The 16,570-nt window shown below is 47.3% G+C and overlaps 1 protein-coding gene across 1 annotated transcript in view; it reads left to right on the forward strand.

Annotated features, from left to right (window-relative positions):
* Positions 1–308: 308 nt before the first annotated feature.
* PTPN14 (protein tyrosine phosphatase non-receptor type 14) overlaps positions 309–16,570 on the forward strand; it is a 158,805-nt gene continuing 142,543 nt past the window's right edge. Inside the window, exon 1 of the mRNA XM_073628385.1 lies at positions 309–514. The gene's annotated coding sequence lies outside the window, so the exon portion shown is untranslated. The remainder of the gene's footprint in view (positions 515–16,570) is intronic.

Consider the following 16,570-nt stretch of genomic DNA (forward strand, 5'->3'; position numbering starts at 1 on the left):
TCCCCCTCCTAATCATCTGTGGAAGTTCTGCAATAGATTGCAAGCTCTTGTGGTGAGTGGAGGTGGAGTGCAGTCAGTGCTGTAGATGTCTTCTCATGGAGCAGGTCCCATGTGCTCTCCCCCTCCTCCTCCCTCCATCCTTTGATTAATAAAGGCGAAGTAACATCCCCAGTGGCCGCACATTCCGGGGATTCCAGCGGTGTGATGTCAGGAGAGGGGACCATCTATGTACTCAGCACCCACACCCCCTCCCTCGGCTCCTCCCCCGGCCCCTCCTCCGGCTCCTCCCCCCCGACTCACCAGCCCAGGTTCGGCTCCCTCCTCCTCCTTCTCTCCAGACAAACTTCCCAGCCCGGGATGATCGGAGCTCGGAGGAGCGGGGGGAGCGCTGTGTGATGGGAGCGAGGGGCCGGGACTGACAACGAGGATTACCGATCTATCATCGCCCCGATTATTACTGGATGTGTCGGGCTGAGCGCTGCTGGGGAGACGAGAGAGCCGGAGACCGATGCAGGTGAGCGGAGGAGGGGGCCCGGTGTCATCCTCCATAATGGGGGGCCCAGTGATGTCACTGTATATCGGGGGGTATCCTCTAGAAGGGGGTCCCAAATGACATCACTCTGTATTGGTATATTGGGGGGTCCCCAGTGACATCACTCTATAGGGGGTCCCCAGTGCTAACAACTAGAAGGTGCACCCCAGTGACGGCACTCGATAAGGGGGGCCCGGGGGATATCCTCTAGGAGGGGGTCCCTATAGACATCACTCCATATGGGGGTCACAGTGACAGCACCCTATATTGGGGGGTGTCCCCAGTGGTATCCAATAGAAGGGGGACCCCAGTGACAGCACTCTATATTGGGGGGGCCCCAGTGGTATCCAGTAGAAGAGAGACCCCAGTGATGGCACTGTAGAAGGGGGTCCCCAGTGATGGCACTGTAGAGGGGAGGTCCCCAGAGATGGCACTGTAGAGGGGGGGTCCCCAGAGATGGCACTGTAGAGGGGAGGTCCCCAGAGATGGCACTGTAGAGGGGAGGTCCCCAGAGATGGCGCTGTAGAGGGGAGGTCCCCAGAGATGGCGCTGTAGAGGGGAGGTCCCCAGAGATGGCGCTGTAGAGGGGAGGTCCCCAGAGATGGCGCTGTAGAGGGGGGTCCCCAGAGATGGCGCTGTAGAGGGGGGGTCCCCAGAGATGGCGCTGTAGAGGGGGGGTCCCCAGTGACGGCGCTGTAGAGGGGGGGTCCCCAGTGACGGCGCTGTAGAAGGGGGGGTCCCCAGTGACGGCGCTGTAGAAGGGGGGGTCCCCAGTGACGGCGCTGTAGAAGGGGGGGTCCCCAGTGACGGCGCTGTAGAAGGGGGGTCCCCAGTGCCCGGGGATATCCTCTAGGAGGGGGTCCCCATAGACATCACTCCGTATGGGGGTCCTAGTGACATCCTTTATAATGACATCATCCTATAGGAGTCCCCAGTGACATCACTCTATCCCCAGTAAAATTGTTCTCTAATGGGGTCCCCTGAGACATCGCTCTACAAGGGGGTCCCCTGAGACATCGCTCTACAAGGGGGTCCCCTGAGACATCGCTCTACAAGGGGGTCCCCTGAGACATCGCTCTACCAAGGGGGTCCCCTGAGACAACGCTCTACCAAGGGGGTCCCCTGAGACAACGCTCTACCAAGGGGGTCCCCTGAGACAACGCTCTACCAAGGGGGTCCCCTGAGACAACGCTCTACCAAGGGGGTCCCCTGAGACAACGCTCTACCAAGGGGGTCCCCTGAGACAACGCTCTACCAAGGGGGTCCCCTGAGACAACGCTCTACCAAGGGGGTCCCCTGAGACAACGCTCTACCAAGGGGGTCCCCTGAGACAACGCTCTACCAAGGGGGTCCCCTGAGACAACGCTCTACCAAGGGGGTCCCCTGAGACAACGCTCTACCAAGGGGGTCCCCTGAGACAACGCTCTACCAAGGGGGTCCCCTGAGACAACGCTCTACCAAGGGGGTCCCCTGAGACAACGCTCTACCAAGGGGGTCCCCTGAGACATGGCTCTACAAGGGGGTCTCCCCTTATGGCGGCGCACCTGACATTGCTCTATAATGGGGTCCCCAGTGACATTGCTCTATAATGGGGTCCCCAGTGACATTGCTCTATAATGGGGTCCCCAGTGACATTGCTCTATAATGGGGTCTCCCCTTATGGTGGCGCACCTGACATCACTCAATAATGGGGTCCCCAGTGATATGACTCCATAGATACACTGACCTGTCTGCAGTACATTGTGGGTCAGGATTGGTGATGAGATGGATGCTGTCAGCACTTGTAAGGACGGGTGTAATACCTGACATTTCTGTTCTTGTGTTTAGTTCCACTTTATTGCTTCATTGTTTGCTGTGATTATGAAGACGATCGCTATTAGTGGTGTGTTCGGTAGGAAGATTGCACTAATCACACACACACCTTTCCAGACACTTCACTCTCTCTCCATCCAGCTGGAATCCAATCCCCATAAATGGAGATGAGGGGTTTTTTGATCAACGACAAGAACGGAATTGAAACAAACACAAAACTTGTATCTCTTGTGATGAATTGTTTGTTTCTGGTTGTGTTCATTTTTTTCCCCAATAACCTGTAATGAGGCTGTCAGTTCATAGAGCAGGTTCCTTTCCTGGTCCTTGTAAAGTGGTTGTCATCCCCTGGAAGTTGTCACGTCTGTGGCCAGGATACCGGGATTAGAACCACGAACAAACTTACTGACGCCTGTAGATAAAGGAATGAATTGAAAGTGAACGGCGTCTCTTGCTTTGGTCTGGTTAGAACTGAAGGCAAAACTTTTGATTTTTTTTTTTTTTTTTTTTTTTTTTTTCATTTTGGATGCAGGAAGGGTTATGACCCCTGGCAAAAAAAAATGCTATCTATGTCCCATTGGGGAGATTTCCCTTCACTTCCTGTCCTATAGCTAAAACAGGAAGTGAGTGGAAATACTTCCAAAGTGTTGGAATCCCTGGTTGTCACCAGAACTGGTGTCCCTATTGGAAGTTTTCCTTTCTATCCCTGTTCTGGTGACAACACCAACATTTGGGATTTCTTTTCTTGGTGACAAGTGGAGAGGGTGAATCTCCCAAATGGAAAAACAGCAATAAAAACCTGACCGGTGTTCTAACCCCTCTCCACTCCAAAAACTGAATTAAAAAAAAAAAAAGACCTATGTTTCTACATTAAGTAGTATAATCTGTGACATGATATGGAACATTTGATGTATGTGGCCAGCCAGAGATCTGTAGCAGAACGAATCCCTGTCCTCTTCAGCAGATCTCTCCTTGTTGTCGGTAGATCTTGTGCCATCACACACCTGCCAACCTTTATTACACACCTACCTGCTTTCATTTACGAATACAAAGTGTCACGGTCACTGATCAGCCCTCGGCCTGGAAGTGTCTCGGCTTTAAGCCCCCCGTTCACACTGGAGTGACTTGTCATGCAATTTGACAGGTCAAATCGCATGATAAGTCGCACCCTATTGTCAGCAATAACAGCACTGTTCAAATCGGTGCGACGCCATCTTTGCGGTGCCAAATCCATTATAAAAAAGTAATGCCTGCACCACTTTTAATGGTTTCAGCTGCGCTTTGGATAGACATCTGTGCAAGAAGTCGCATTGATATGTGACTTTGAAATCATGCGATTTTTACAGATGAAATTGCACAATTTCAAAGCCACATTCAATGTGAACAAGGGCTTAGATCTGTTTTGGTTTGACGGTGTTACCGGCCCAGTGCCGGAAATACAATCGTTTTTAGTCTTTTACTCAGAAATGATCATCACAAAAAAGGACCAGATTGGTTTAGTTCAGATGGAGTTGCCAACAATGGAAACCGTTTTTCATGGATCACGTGGATCTTTTAGTGGAGTTGATTACGGGATGACATGATACTTGTTGAGCAATTTTATCCATACATGTATGATCTATGTAAGAAAAGGCAAACCATCTTATAGTAAGCAAACCATAGATGTTCAAATTTAATTGTACAATGGATGTGCCAACAGCTATGTAGTGCACGGGTCTTCCTGATTGGTAGAGATTAAACAGATTGCTCAGGCAGGCCCTCAAATTACATTCCATTTAAACCCAGGACCCTGCATTCACTATATCTGGTCTCCCACAGTACACAGAACATGGAAAAGCAATTATTTTTAGTAAATATAAACTGCTAAATACCTTTTCTCATCATCAGTATATAGCAGTCTTGTGACGTTTATCAGTGTCTGGTTAAAGCATGCAGGAAGAGTTTTCATTCTGTCCTAATGAGGCTGTAGGACCCCTGACCCTCTGTCTGGACAGTGCTGATTGGCCCTGTGCTGATCACATGTATCCTCCCAAAAAAAACCCCTCTAGCAATCCACACCAAACTGAGCATGTGCAGAGTGCCCCCAGGGCTCTGTACTATAGGCAGATGGATTGGGGACAGTAAAAGAAGGGGAGGCTCAGAGAAGACAGGATCAAACAGCCTTTTTACACAATGCAGAGGGTTAACCCCTTAGGTTCCACAGTGAGTATAACAAGCATGCTTTACTGCATATACAGACTGATTTTACTGCTGTGGGTTTAGTAACACTTTAAAGTAGGTTGTTCATGCAGATTGCAATCTGATTGCACAATGGAGTTGATTTAGTAAAACTGGACTCTGCATGGTAGCCAATCGGCTTCTAACTTCAGCTTGTTCAATTAAACTTTGGCAAAAACACCTGGAAGCTGATTGGTTTCTGTGCACAGCTGCACCAGATTTCGCACTCTCCAGTTTTAGTAAATCTCCCCCAATGTTTATTAGACTCCTTTCACAGTGAGGCAGTTTTTAGGCGCTTTAGCACTAGAAATAGCGCTTGAAAACTGCCTCCAATTCATTACAATGGGATCACACCCAGGTGGTGCACTGGCGGGACGTTCAGAAAAGTGCTGCAAGCAGCATGTTTGGGGCGGTATGGGAGCGCTGTATACAGTGAATGGGCAGCGCTTCGGAATCGCTGCAACACAGGAGTTCTTAACCCCTTTTTTGGGGTTAAAAGCACCCCGCTAGCAGCCGAAAAGCGAACGATCAGCGCTTTACTGCTTGTGACCGGCGCTTTGTGTGAAAGCAGCCTTGGCTCTACCAGCAATGTAGTGGTAAGGAAATAGATACAAAGAGAATGGATTGTTTAGTTAGGCCCCCCCCCCACATCTAATGGAAATCGTACAATCGGATTGTAATTTATATGGCCAGCTTTACTAATCTTCTGGAATTTTGATGCTGGTTTTCATTCCAATGAATGCTGGTTTTTGATTGAAAAAGATTGATACTTGTGCATAAAGTGTGTTCAATTTTCCTTTATGTGGAAGGATCATTTCCATGTTGTCTGTGTATTTTGTGGTTGGATGTGTAGTACATTGCTTGTGGAATAACAGATGTGTATTGCTGTGTCCGGATTCATTGTATACTGTGATGTTGAATACAGCGATATCTTCTATACCCATCTAGGACCTCATGCACCATAAAACCGTGTTGTATTTCGGTATGTGGGAAGCACGGGTGGTGTGTTCAGCCCTCTGCCATCAGCCTGTAGAAATCAATGACGGGCTGAAATACGCCTATCTGAGCGGTACTCGCATACAGGGCCCTATGCCTGACTTTCTAGGGACATACCTCCCTGTACAGCTCGGAGGTACCTCCATCCAAACCGTGTTTCAGCCTGTCAATGATTTTCCCAGGTTGCTGGCAGAGGGTTGTACACGACATGATGTGTGTACAGCCAAAGTGCAGTTCAGTTTTTACATTGTGTGGGCAAATGTGTCGTCTGCACGAGACGGAAGGTTCTGCACCGCTTCTCGGGTGTTCTCAGCTGGCGGCAATTCGCAGTCCTACCAAACTTTTGTGGTCCTCTTAGAAGAGTTACTTGTAGATCAGAACACAAATTTTGCCCTCTGAAGAGTAATCTTTGGATCGCTCTTTAGAGGACATTTAATAACGGTATGTCACCTCCTCCCTGCCTGTACCGTGCACCAACACGCCACAGCTGCATGTTGCAGCATGGTCCTATTCAGTTGAACGGGTTGTGTTTAGCCAGTGGTACTGACTGCTGAATGCCCTGGTTGGGAGGGTCATTTTAGCCATGCGGAATGTGTACACCCCTGTACCTTTCCTTTTGCAGCTTAAGAGGAAGCGACATAAACACAGCTCAACCAACTGCAAGCGGAAATATAGCCTAAGATCTCATGCACACTAGGCTCTTCTGAACGCCTTTATCCTGACAGGAGAAAAGCAGCATTAAAATGTGCCTGAGGCAGCGTTTTTTCAAACGTGTTGCACGTTTAGACGCGTTCAGGTGTGTCAAGCATTTGGACGTTTCTTTGGCCAAAATAATTTTATTCTGCCCATCATTATAAAGGAACGCTGAAACGCACCTAGCGCTTACACCCATTTAGGCACGTCGGCCAATTTTTCTGCCCAAGTGCTCCTCTCCTGAATGTAGTTTTAGGCCAGGTTCATATATGTGCGACTGCAGGTTCATGCCTGGGGTCCGGTGTGTCTCCTTTTACCCGTTCAGGTCCAAATTTGTGCCTGAATTCGCACCTGAACTGGACCCAAACACGCACAGGACCATTTTGCAGTCGTCTCCGCGGCCGCCCAGACCTGTGTGAACTGTCTCCATTGAGAGCTGGTCACACTCGCATATCATGCGATTTGGATGCAGGGAAACCCGCATCCAGTTCACACGTATTTGAACCTGGCCTAAGACCCCTTTCACACTGAGGTGGTTTTCAGGCGTTTTAGCGCTAGAAAAAGCCTCTAAATGGCGCCTGAAAACCGCCTCCCATTCATTTCAGTGTGACTTTTCACACTGGGGCGGTGCACTTGTGGGACATTAGGAAAAGTCCTGCAAGCAGCATCTTTGGGGAGGTTTTGGAGCACTGTATGCAGCAGCAGCACTCCCAAAACGCCCTCCCCATTGAAATGAATGGGCAGCACTTCCAAAGCGCCTGAAAAGCGCTTAGAAAGAGCTGAAACACGGGTGTTTTTAACCCATTCTTTGGGGTCAAAAGCGCCCCACTAGCGGCCTAAAAGTGTTGCAAAAGCATAGCTTAAACAGAGCTAAAGCTCCGCTAAAATGACCAGTGCTTTAGCGCTGCCGCGGCTGTGTGGAAGGGGTCTTGGTGTGTTCAGACTTCTGCCTCCCAAATGCCTATGTATGTATGTATGTATGTATGGACACATAGACTAACATAGAGGGGCATTTAGCGGTGGGGAAAAAAAAAACCTGGACGGTTTTCCTGTCAGTTTATGTTTATTGCACTCTTTTTACGATTACTAATGCTGATTTGTGTACGTCACTTTTTTGGAAGTGACATACTCCAATAAAGACCTAAAAGAAAAAAAACCCTCTTTAAACGCCTGTAAAATAGGTGTTGCATTGGGCCTGGTCGGTTGTACTATTACCATTTGTACGAGGGTCACACACACTTTGAGTTTACAGATCATGCCCAAAAAAAACTCCATCCTTGTTTACTTGACTGTTCAATAAGGTCTCCTTCATACCTGTGTTCTACAGTGTACACCCATGTGTTCCATGCAGGCATTCCCATTCATGTCAACTGGGATACAACTGCTGCACAGACACAGCCGCTCTCTCACACTCATGTTGGTGCACAGCCCCCAATCGCACACTGTCTACATTTGGGGCCTTTCACCCACACAGAAGTCAAATTGGGAGCGGCGACTGTGTCCCAGTTGACACAAATGAGACTGCCTGCATGGAACACCTGAGGTAAACGTGGCTGGCCCTCACATGGGTGTAAACAAGGCCTTGGCCTACAAGTCTACATGAATACATTTCAGACGTCTCACTATATACCGCCACCGTATATGTATTCTAAAAAAATCTCCAGAAAAAAAACAGTCCTTCAGGTGGACCCTCCATGGCAAACATAAGGTGCAACAAAGCTGAGGTAATTGCATTTTTTGGGAGGGGCAGGGGGCTGGCAAAACAGGCCTTTCGTATACTATAGAAAGTGTTTTTTTTTTTTTTTTTTTAATTTAAATTTTTTTTGTTTTTTGTAAGCGGTAATAAACCACGGCAAAAAAAAATTGCATAAGGTGCTAGTATGCATCGCATACATTGAGATACTTTCCTTAGAAAAAAGCCCTCCAGCGGCGTTCTGTCACCGCTGAGAGGGCCGACATCTTGCCCCGATCTTTCTTCTGGGTCCACGGGCTTTAGCGATGTGATTGGCCAGAGCCCCAATGATGTTACTCCTGCGCAGAAGCTCTCAGTTACAGCATGAAGCTCTGGAGGTCCGGAACGGTATGCTGGACTTTCAGAGCACATGCGCCAGATGCGTCACTAACTGCGTCCATGGTGAATATCTCCAAAACGGTGCACATTTAGGAGATATTCATTTTACCTACAGGTAAGCTTATAAAAATAGCAAAGCGGGCTTTACTACCGCAATAAAGGTGTTGTAAACCCTTGCCGTTTTCAACCTTAATGCATAAGGCCCCTTTCACACTGGGAGGGCGGGAGGTGCGTCGGCGGTAAAGAGCCGATATTAGCGGTGCTTTACTGTCGTTTTTAGCGGCGGTATTCGGCCACTAGCGGGGTCTGTTTTACCCCCCCGCTAGCGGCCAAAAAAGGGTTAAAAGCGCTGCTATAGCCGCGCTGCCCCATTGATTTCAATGGGCAGGAGCGGTTTAAGAGTGGTGTATACACTGCTCCAAAGATGCTGTTTGTAGGAGTTTTTTTTTCCCTCCTGCCAGCGCACCGCTCCAGTATGAGAGCCCTCGGGCTTTCACACTGGAGACAGAGCAGCGTCAGTTTTAGGTCGGTTTGCAGGCGCTATTTTTAGTGCAATAGCACCTGCAAACCGCCCCAGTGTGAAAGGGGCCTTAAGGTGAAAAACCTTCTTTACTGCAGCAGCGCCCTGAGCCCCTCTTATACTTAAGCCCTGAAATTCGCGTGACAGGAACGAGCACACCAGCTCCGGCCGGTGTCTCATATCCTGATTGGATAGATTGATAGCAGCGCAGCCGTTGGATTCCGCTGCTGTCAATCAAATCCAAGGATGCGGGCGCCGGGGGCGGAGCCGAGTCATGCTGTCTATGTCAATAGACTTTGCAGCAGGACACGGGAGCGCGCCCGCACGGGTGTCCCATCGAAGAGCGCTTCTCCGATGAGACTCGAGGAGGAGGAGCCAGGAGCGCCGCGGAGGGACCCCAAAAGAGGAGGATCGGAGTGCATAACCAACTGCACAGCAGAGGTAAGTATGACATGATTTTTTTTTTTTTTTTTTTAACTGAATCTTTATAATCAATTTAAGCTCAAGTGCAGTAACTTTGCCTAGGCTTAGGTGATATCATCAGCAGCCTGCTGCAGGCGGGGAGGAAGCGTTTCCTCAGTCTTCTCTCCCCAAGTGATCAGACAGCAACATTTAAACTTTGTAGCCAGTCACAGGATGAGAGGCTGCAGCCGCGGGCCAATCTGTGTCCGACATGTGTGAACACAGTCAAGAACTGCACAGACATCACAATTTCCAACAAGCTTCACATAATGCGGTTTGCCACGATGGCAGCGCGATTTATCGCGGCAAAACCGCACCACGATTTTAGGTGCCATTCAAATTAATGACATCTCGAATGTGCGTTCTGCAATTTGTCATTCACACCTGGGCGTCTTGAAATCATGGGCAGAACTGTGGCAGATCTGCCTGCAATTCAAAACGCCAAGGTGTGACTACAGCCTTAATAAATACCTGGAAGTGTTAAGGCTTGTTTACTTAGGCATACACCTGTACAAGGGCCATATTTGCCAGCATAGGAATGCACAGGTGTTCATGTATCCTTGTGCAGGCAGCCCTGTTCACACCTGTGCGATTTGTCATGCGATTTGACAGGTCAAATTTCATGACAAGGTGCACCCTTTTGTCGGCAATGGAACTGTTCAAAGCGGTGTGACGCAAACTTTGTGTGCCTCTCCTATTTGAAAAAGTGGTTTCTGCACTACTTTTGGCGATGTAAGGTGCAAATTGCATAGAGTCGCACAGATGTCAGCCAAGTTGCACCTGCACTGACATGCGGCTTTGAAATTGTGCGATTTCAAGTGAAGTTGTATGATTTCAAAGCTGCATTCAATGCGAACCAATGCGACTTCATGTCAGTTGGGATGCAAAAGCTGCTCCCAATTTTGACAACCGTAAGAGTTCACGTCCCCAAACGCACACTGCCTGCGTTTTGGGTTTTCTCATCTGTATAGCAGCGGCTGTGTCCATGAAGCTTCTGCTTCCCAATTGACATGAATGGGAATGCCTGCACCGGGATACATGAACACCTGCGGACAAATGTGGACCTCAGACAGGCATGCGTTTTATATACGCCTGTGTGAACGAAGCCTCACACTTCTATATTACATAGTATGCATGCACTTATTTTGAAAAATATATCCAGTGCAATAGTCTTTAAAGTGTGAAGACATCTAGGGGGTCCCCAGAATTTAGCAGGGTGACCCCCCCCCTTTCTAGTTGTCATGTTTTATGTTGATAATATTGTGTGGGAGCCGCCTGCAGAGGACATTTTGCCGGATGAGGCGGCCGTTTGTCGCCTTCTGCAGAGCCGTGCTGGAACATGCCTGCGTCTGTGCAGGCACATGGTGTGCACCTCTCTGTGTGTGAGTTTACACTGTCAGCCCAGGAGCCGCCTCTGCTGGAGAGCTTTACCTTCTTCTTTGTTAGCGATCGTTCAAGTCTGCACTGGCCAGGCCTCCTCACGTTCACCAACTCCTCCACAGCTAGGTTAAAACATGCTCCCTCGTTGTCACAGCGTTCTCGCCTCTGCTGTACACCGCCTGGAAGAAGAACATTGTGCGCACGTGCCAACTTCACTCTTCTGTGTAAATGTAGCCGTGCGGGTTATGCCATGTATGGGTTGTAAAGTTACCAAATAGTAAATACACTATATTACCAAAAGTATTGGGACGCCTGCCTTTACACGCACGTGAACTTTAAAAGTATCCCATTCTTCGTCTGTAGAGTTGAGTTGGCCCACCCTTTGCAGCTAGAACAGCTTCAACTCTTCTGGGAAGGCTGTCCACAAGGTTTAGGAGTGTGTCTATGGGAATGTTTGACCATTCTTCCAGAAGAGCATTTGGATGAGCAGTCTGTGCTCTAATGCCGCGTACACACGGTCGGACTTTTCAGCTACAAAAGTCCGACAGACTTTCGACGAACTTTTGGCGGACTTTCAACAGACTTTCTAATGACCGGACTTGCCTACACACGATCACACCAAAGTCCGACGGATTCGTACGTGATGACGTACACCGGACTAAAATAAGGAAGTTCGTAGCCAATAGCTGCCCTAGCGTGGGTTTTTGTCCGTCGGACTAGCATACAGACGAGCGGATTTCTGGGACTGGCGGTGTTGCGACGTAAAGATTTGAAGCATGTTCCAAATTTATACTCCGTCAGATTTGCGACTGGAAAAGTCCGCTGAAGGTCCGGTGAAGCCCACACACAATCGGATTGTCCGCCAGATTTGGTCTGTCGGCGTCCGTCGGACAAGTCCGGTCGAAAAGTCCGACCGTGTGTACATGGCATAATTCATCCCAAAGGTGTTCTGTCAGTTTGAGGACAGGACTCTTGGCAGGCCAGTCAAGTTCCTCCACCCCAAAATCACTCATCCATGTCTTTATGGACCTTTCTTTGTGCACTGGTCCAAATCATTTGGTGGTGGGGGGATTATGGTGTGGGCTTATTTTTCAGGGGTTGTGCTTGGCCTCTTAGTTCCAGTGAAGGGAACTTTTAAGGTGTCAGCACACCAAGACATTTTGGACAATTTCATGCTCCCAACTTTGTGGGAACAGTTTGGGGATGGCGCCTTCCAACATGACTGCGCACCAGTGCACGAAGCAAGGTTCATAAAGGCATTGATGAGTGAGTTTGGGGTAAAAGAACTTAACTGGCCTGCCACCTCAACCCGATAGAACATCTTTGGGATGAATTAGCGCGAAGACTGCGAGCCAGGCCTTCTCATCCACATCAGTGCCTGACCTCACAAATGCACTTCTGGAAGAATGGTCAAACATTCCCATAGACACCCTCCTAAACCTTGTGGACAGCCTTCCCAGAAGAGTTAAAGCTGTTATAGCTGCAAAGGGTGGGCCAACTCCATATCGAACCTTATGGAGTACGACTGGGATTACATTAAAGTTCATGTAAAGGCAGGTGTCCCAATACTTTTGGTAATATAGTTTATGTTCTGCTTTGGAGAGAAACCTATTTATTTCTATTTTGTTAATGTGACCCAAAAAATAAAAATGTCAAGTATGTAATCTTAGGGCTCATTCAGAGGGATGCTGAGACCTGAGCCGCTGGCTGCTGCATCTGCATCCCCCCCTTCGGAGGTGCCTGCAAGCAGCCTATAGAAGTGGATGAAGACACAGCGACTGCATGAACACAGTCGCTTGTCAAAATTTGGCATGTGGGAGGGAGCGGTGCATGGATCTGATCTCAGACACTGCATTTGGATCCATGTACCTGCCTGTATATCAGATTTTGGCATGCAACTGCATCCACGTTAATGGGTGGCCTGTGGGCAGCTCCGTGGTAGATGCAGCAAAAAGCGGCTCAGCACAGAGGAGGAGTCGCAGCACCTGTCTGAATGAGCCCTTGGGCTTCATGCACACGGGCGTATTAAAATACTCTTATCTACTATAATCAAGCGTAAAAAAAAGTTCATTGTACGTTTATACGCATATGGTGCTTAGAAGCCTATGGACATAAATAAACTAATTCTACTGGTCAGACTATTCATTTATTCTAGCCACTGGAATAGATTTTACATGCTTATGTGTGCATTTAGGCACATTTATGCACATAAATTCTACTCATAAGCTCCTCTCCGAATGCAGCTTTGGGGAATTTTTTTATATTTTTATATGCCTAGAGCTGGATACACTCTATACAACTTTTTGTTGTTTGATTTAGTAAAGTCATGTAGTACAAGGGCCTGCTTGATTGCATACAAATTGAAACTCTAAGGCTACTTTCACACTGGAGCGGGGGGAGGCGTTAGCGCATGAAGTTTTAGCGGCGCTTTAGCGCTGTTATAGCGGCGCTTTTTGTCCGCTAGCGGGGCGCTTTTAACCCCCGCTAACGGCCAAGGAAAGGGTGAAAAGCGCCACTGTCGAAGCGATTTGAAGGCGCTTTGGCAGCGCTGCCTATTGATTTCAATGGCAGGGGCGTTGGAGGAGCACCGCCCCAAAGATATGGCTTGCAGGACTTTTTTTTTTTTTTTTTCCCCGTCCTGTAAGCGCGCCGCTCCAGTGTGAAAGCACTCGTGCTCTCACGATGGGGAGGCTTGAGCGGCACTTTACAGGCGCTATTTCTAGCGCTAAAACGCCTGAAAAGCACCCCAGTGTGAAAGGGCTTTTAAAGTTTGACCTCATAATATATGGTTTTGGTAAATCTAAAGGAAAAAATCTAAAAAAAAAATTGTATAGTGTGTGTCCAGCTTTAGTTTAGGTTCACACTGACTGCGGGATAGAAATCGTGCGAGTTCAGCTGATTTTATACCCCCATGTCAGTCTGACTTCTTCAGGAGCGATTTCAGAGACATCTGTGCGGGTTCCTGCACAGATATCTATACAAATCGCCCCCCGGAAGGTGCCAAAAGTAGTACAGGAACTATTTTTGGGAATCGGTGCGGCGCCACACCGATTCAGATGGTGCCATTGCCAATGGCTACCGATTTGGTATGCGATTTGACATGTCAAATTATTTATGCCCCATGTGCATGAGCCATAATGCCAGTAAGTGTAAAGCCTCGTACACACGATCGGACTTTATACAAACTTTTCCGTGGATTTCTGTACAAAGGGCGTTGGCCGTGCGCCACCCTTTGGTCAACTTCTGTATTGTTGTCTGATCTTTTGCATTGGTTCTGAGCATGCGTGTTGGTACTTTGTACTAAAGTCCGATGGTTTTGTGTACACACGATCGGACTTGCCGACGTCGGACTTTTGTTGCCGCCAAGTTTGTCTGTTCGCACAGCCAACATTTGTCCGATGAAAACCGAAAAAGTTTGTCCGATGGAGCGCACACACGGTCGGATGTTGCTTTAAAACAGCTAATTTGCATGTTTGTTGTCAAAAAGTCCAATCGTGTGTGTGGGCCTTTAGTTCACCTTCAGGACAATTTTTCTTAAGATCCCCCTATGCAGTTCTGTAGCCTCGGGGGTGGGGGGATGCATGTGTGCACAATAAAAACCTGACAGTGTTTGGTGCGGTTAAAAAAAAATTAAATAAAAATTGCATGCCAAGTTGCACCCCATTGCTGGCAATGGATCCATTCCTATCGCCGCGGCTTGTGTTGCAGTGATTATGAAAAGGGTTCCTGCTCTATTTTTGGCGATTTTCATGTGCAACTTGCATTGACATCTGTGTGCGGTTTTGGGTGCCTGGGAGGCCCTGGTTCAGCAAAATGTATGAGCAGCGGAAATACATGGCGGCTGGACGCTATACCTAGTGACTCTTGCGTTTCAGGGACGTATACTGTTCAGGGAGATGTGCCTTGAAACAATGGCATGCCCAACTGCATGTAGCCCTAATCTACCCATGGGAACAGAGAGGCCAATAAAACTTGGCAGAGGGTGCAAACCTTCCACCTGCCGCCTTTTATTTGTTGGAAATGGTATCCTCCACACAGGGAGAGCATTGTTTTAGGTTGTCTGACCATTAGAGGTGGAATGATGGAAGGCAACAATCGTGTTCACTGCAAACCAAGAGCAAGGCCTATGTGTGATGAGACAATATGGTTGCCTCCGTGTAAGTAAATAATTATCTTACAAGGAAATAAGGCTTTTAAAGCATTAGTGTATATCGATGAGATTATTTTCAAACAGATTTCACATTTTTATTTAACAAGAATACATTGAGAAAACTGTAGATTCATTATAAACATGTTTTGCACACACATAGACTTCTGGTTGAAGTGGAATGACACAAGCTGTGCCTCCCCATCTGTTGTTCGCTTACCTTGCCAGTCCTATTATCCTGGCTGGTAGTACCAGCTGCCGTTCATTACCAACCGGTGATCTTCAGATAACAGGAACAGCTAGAGGCAATCAATAAAATGTCCATGCACCTGTTCATAGGGTATAATTGGGGCTGAAGGATGATGGGTACAAATACTACATTGGTAGATATCTAGTAGTGCCTCGTAAATAGGGAAATCCTTTTTTTTTTTTTTTTTTTTTTTTTTTTTTTTTTTTTTCCCCCCCCAAGGCCTTGGTCCCTTATCTGTGAACTCTTTTGTTGCTGTAATGTTGAGGTAAAGGAATTTAAAGGGGACCTTCACTCATGTACTGTAGTGAACTTCCCCTTATCTACTCGCATACATCTGTGCAGGGATCAAATCTCCAGTATTGGAGTTTCCATTGATATTCCGCGATGCAGTAATTTAAAGAGTGAACCTCTAAGGCCTCATGTACATTGCAGCGGCTAAACTCACATTTAGGAGCAGTTGGGCGTTTTTTTTTTTTTTTTTTTTTTTTTTTTCAGCAGCCCCTGAACTCTGCTTTGTAATTTTATGGGTAAACGTACACTCAGGCGTTTTATCCACTTAAGGACCAGCCTCGTTTTTGGATTTTAGGTGTTTACATGTTTAAAACAGGTTTTTTTTGCTAGAAAATAACTTTTTTTTTTTCTAACACCCTAGAGAATAAAATGCCGGTCAATGCAATACTTTTTTTTTGCACCATATTTGCGCAGCGGTCTTATAAGCGCACTTTTTTTTTGGAAAAAATTCACTTTTTTGAATAAAAAAATAAGACAACAGTAAAGTTAGCCCAATTTTTTTTTTGTATATTGTAAAAGATGATGTTACGCCAAGTAAATTGATACCCAACATGTCACGCTTCAAAATTGCGCCCGCTCGTGGAACGGCGTCAAACTTTTACCCTTAAAAATCTCCATAGGCGACGTTTAAAAAATTCTACAGGTTGCATGTTTTGCGTTACAGAGGAGGTCTAGGGCTAGAATTATTGCTCTCGCTCTACCAGTCGCGGCAATACCTCACGTGTGGTTTGACCACCATTTTCATATGCGGGCGCTACTCACGTATGCGTTCGCTTCTGCGCGCGAGCTCGTCGGGACAGGGCGCTTTAAAAAAAAATTTTTTTTTTTTTTTTATTTATTTTACTTTATTTTTCACTGTTTTTAAAAAAAAAAAAAAAAAAAAATTTGGATCACTTTAATTCCTATTACAAGGAATGTAAACATCCCTTGTAATAGAAAAAAAGCATGACAGGACCTCTTAAATATGAGATCTGGGGTCAAAAAGTCCTCAGATCTCATATTTGGACTTAAATGCAAAAAAAAAAAAAAAAGTTAAAAAAAAAATGCCTTTAAGACAAATGGGCGGAGCTGACGTTATGACGTCGCTTCCGCCCTCCTATGGTATGGAGACGGGTGGGGGCCATCTTAGCCTCACTCGTCTCCATACCCAGCCATGGACAGGTCCCGATCGCCTCCACCACTACCGACGGCTCCGGTAAGAG

The sequence above is a fragment of the Aquarana catesbeiana genome, linkage group LG04 (assembly GCF_042186555.1).
Source record: "Aquarana catesbeiana isolate 2022-GZ linkage group LG04, ASM4218655v1, whole genome shotgun sequence".
Lineage (NCBI taxonomy): Eukaryota > Metazoa > Chordata > Amphibia > Anura > Ranidae > Aquarana > Aquarana catesbeiana.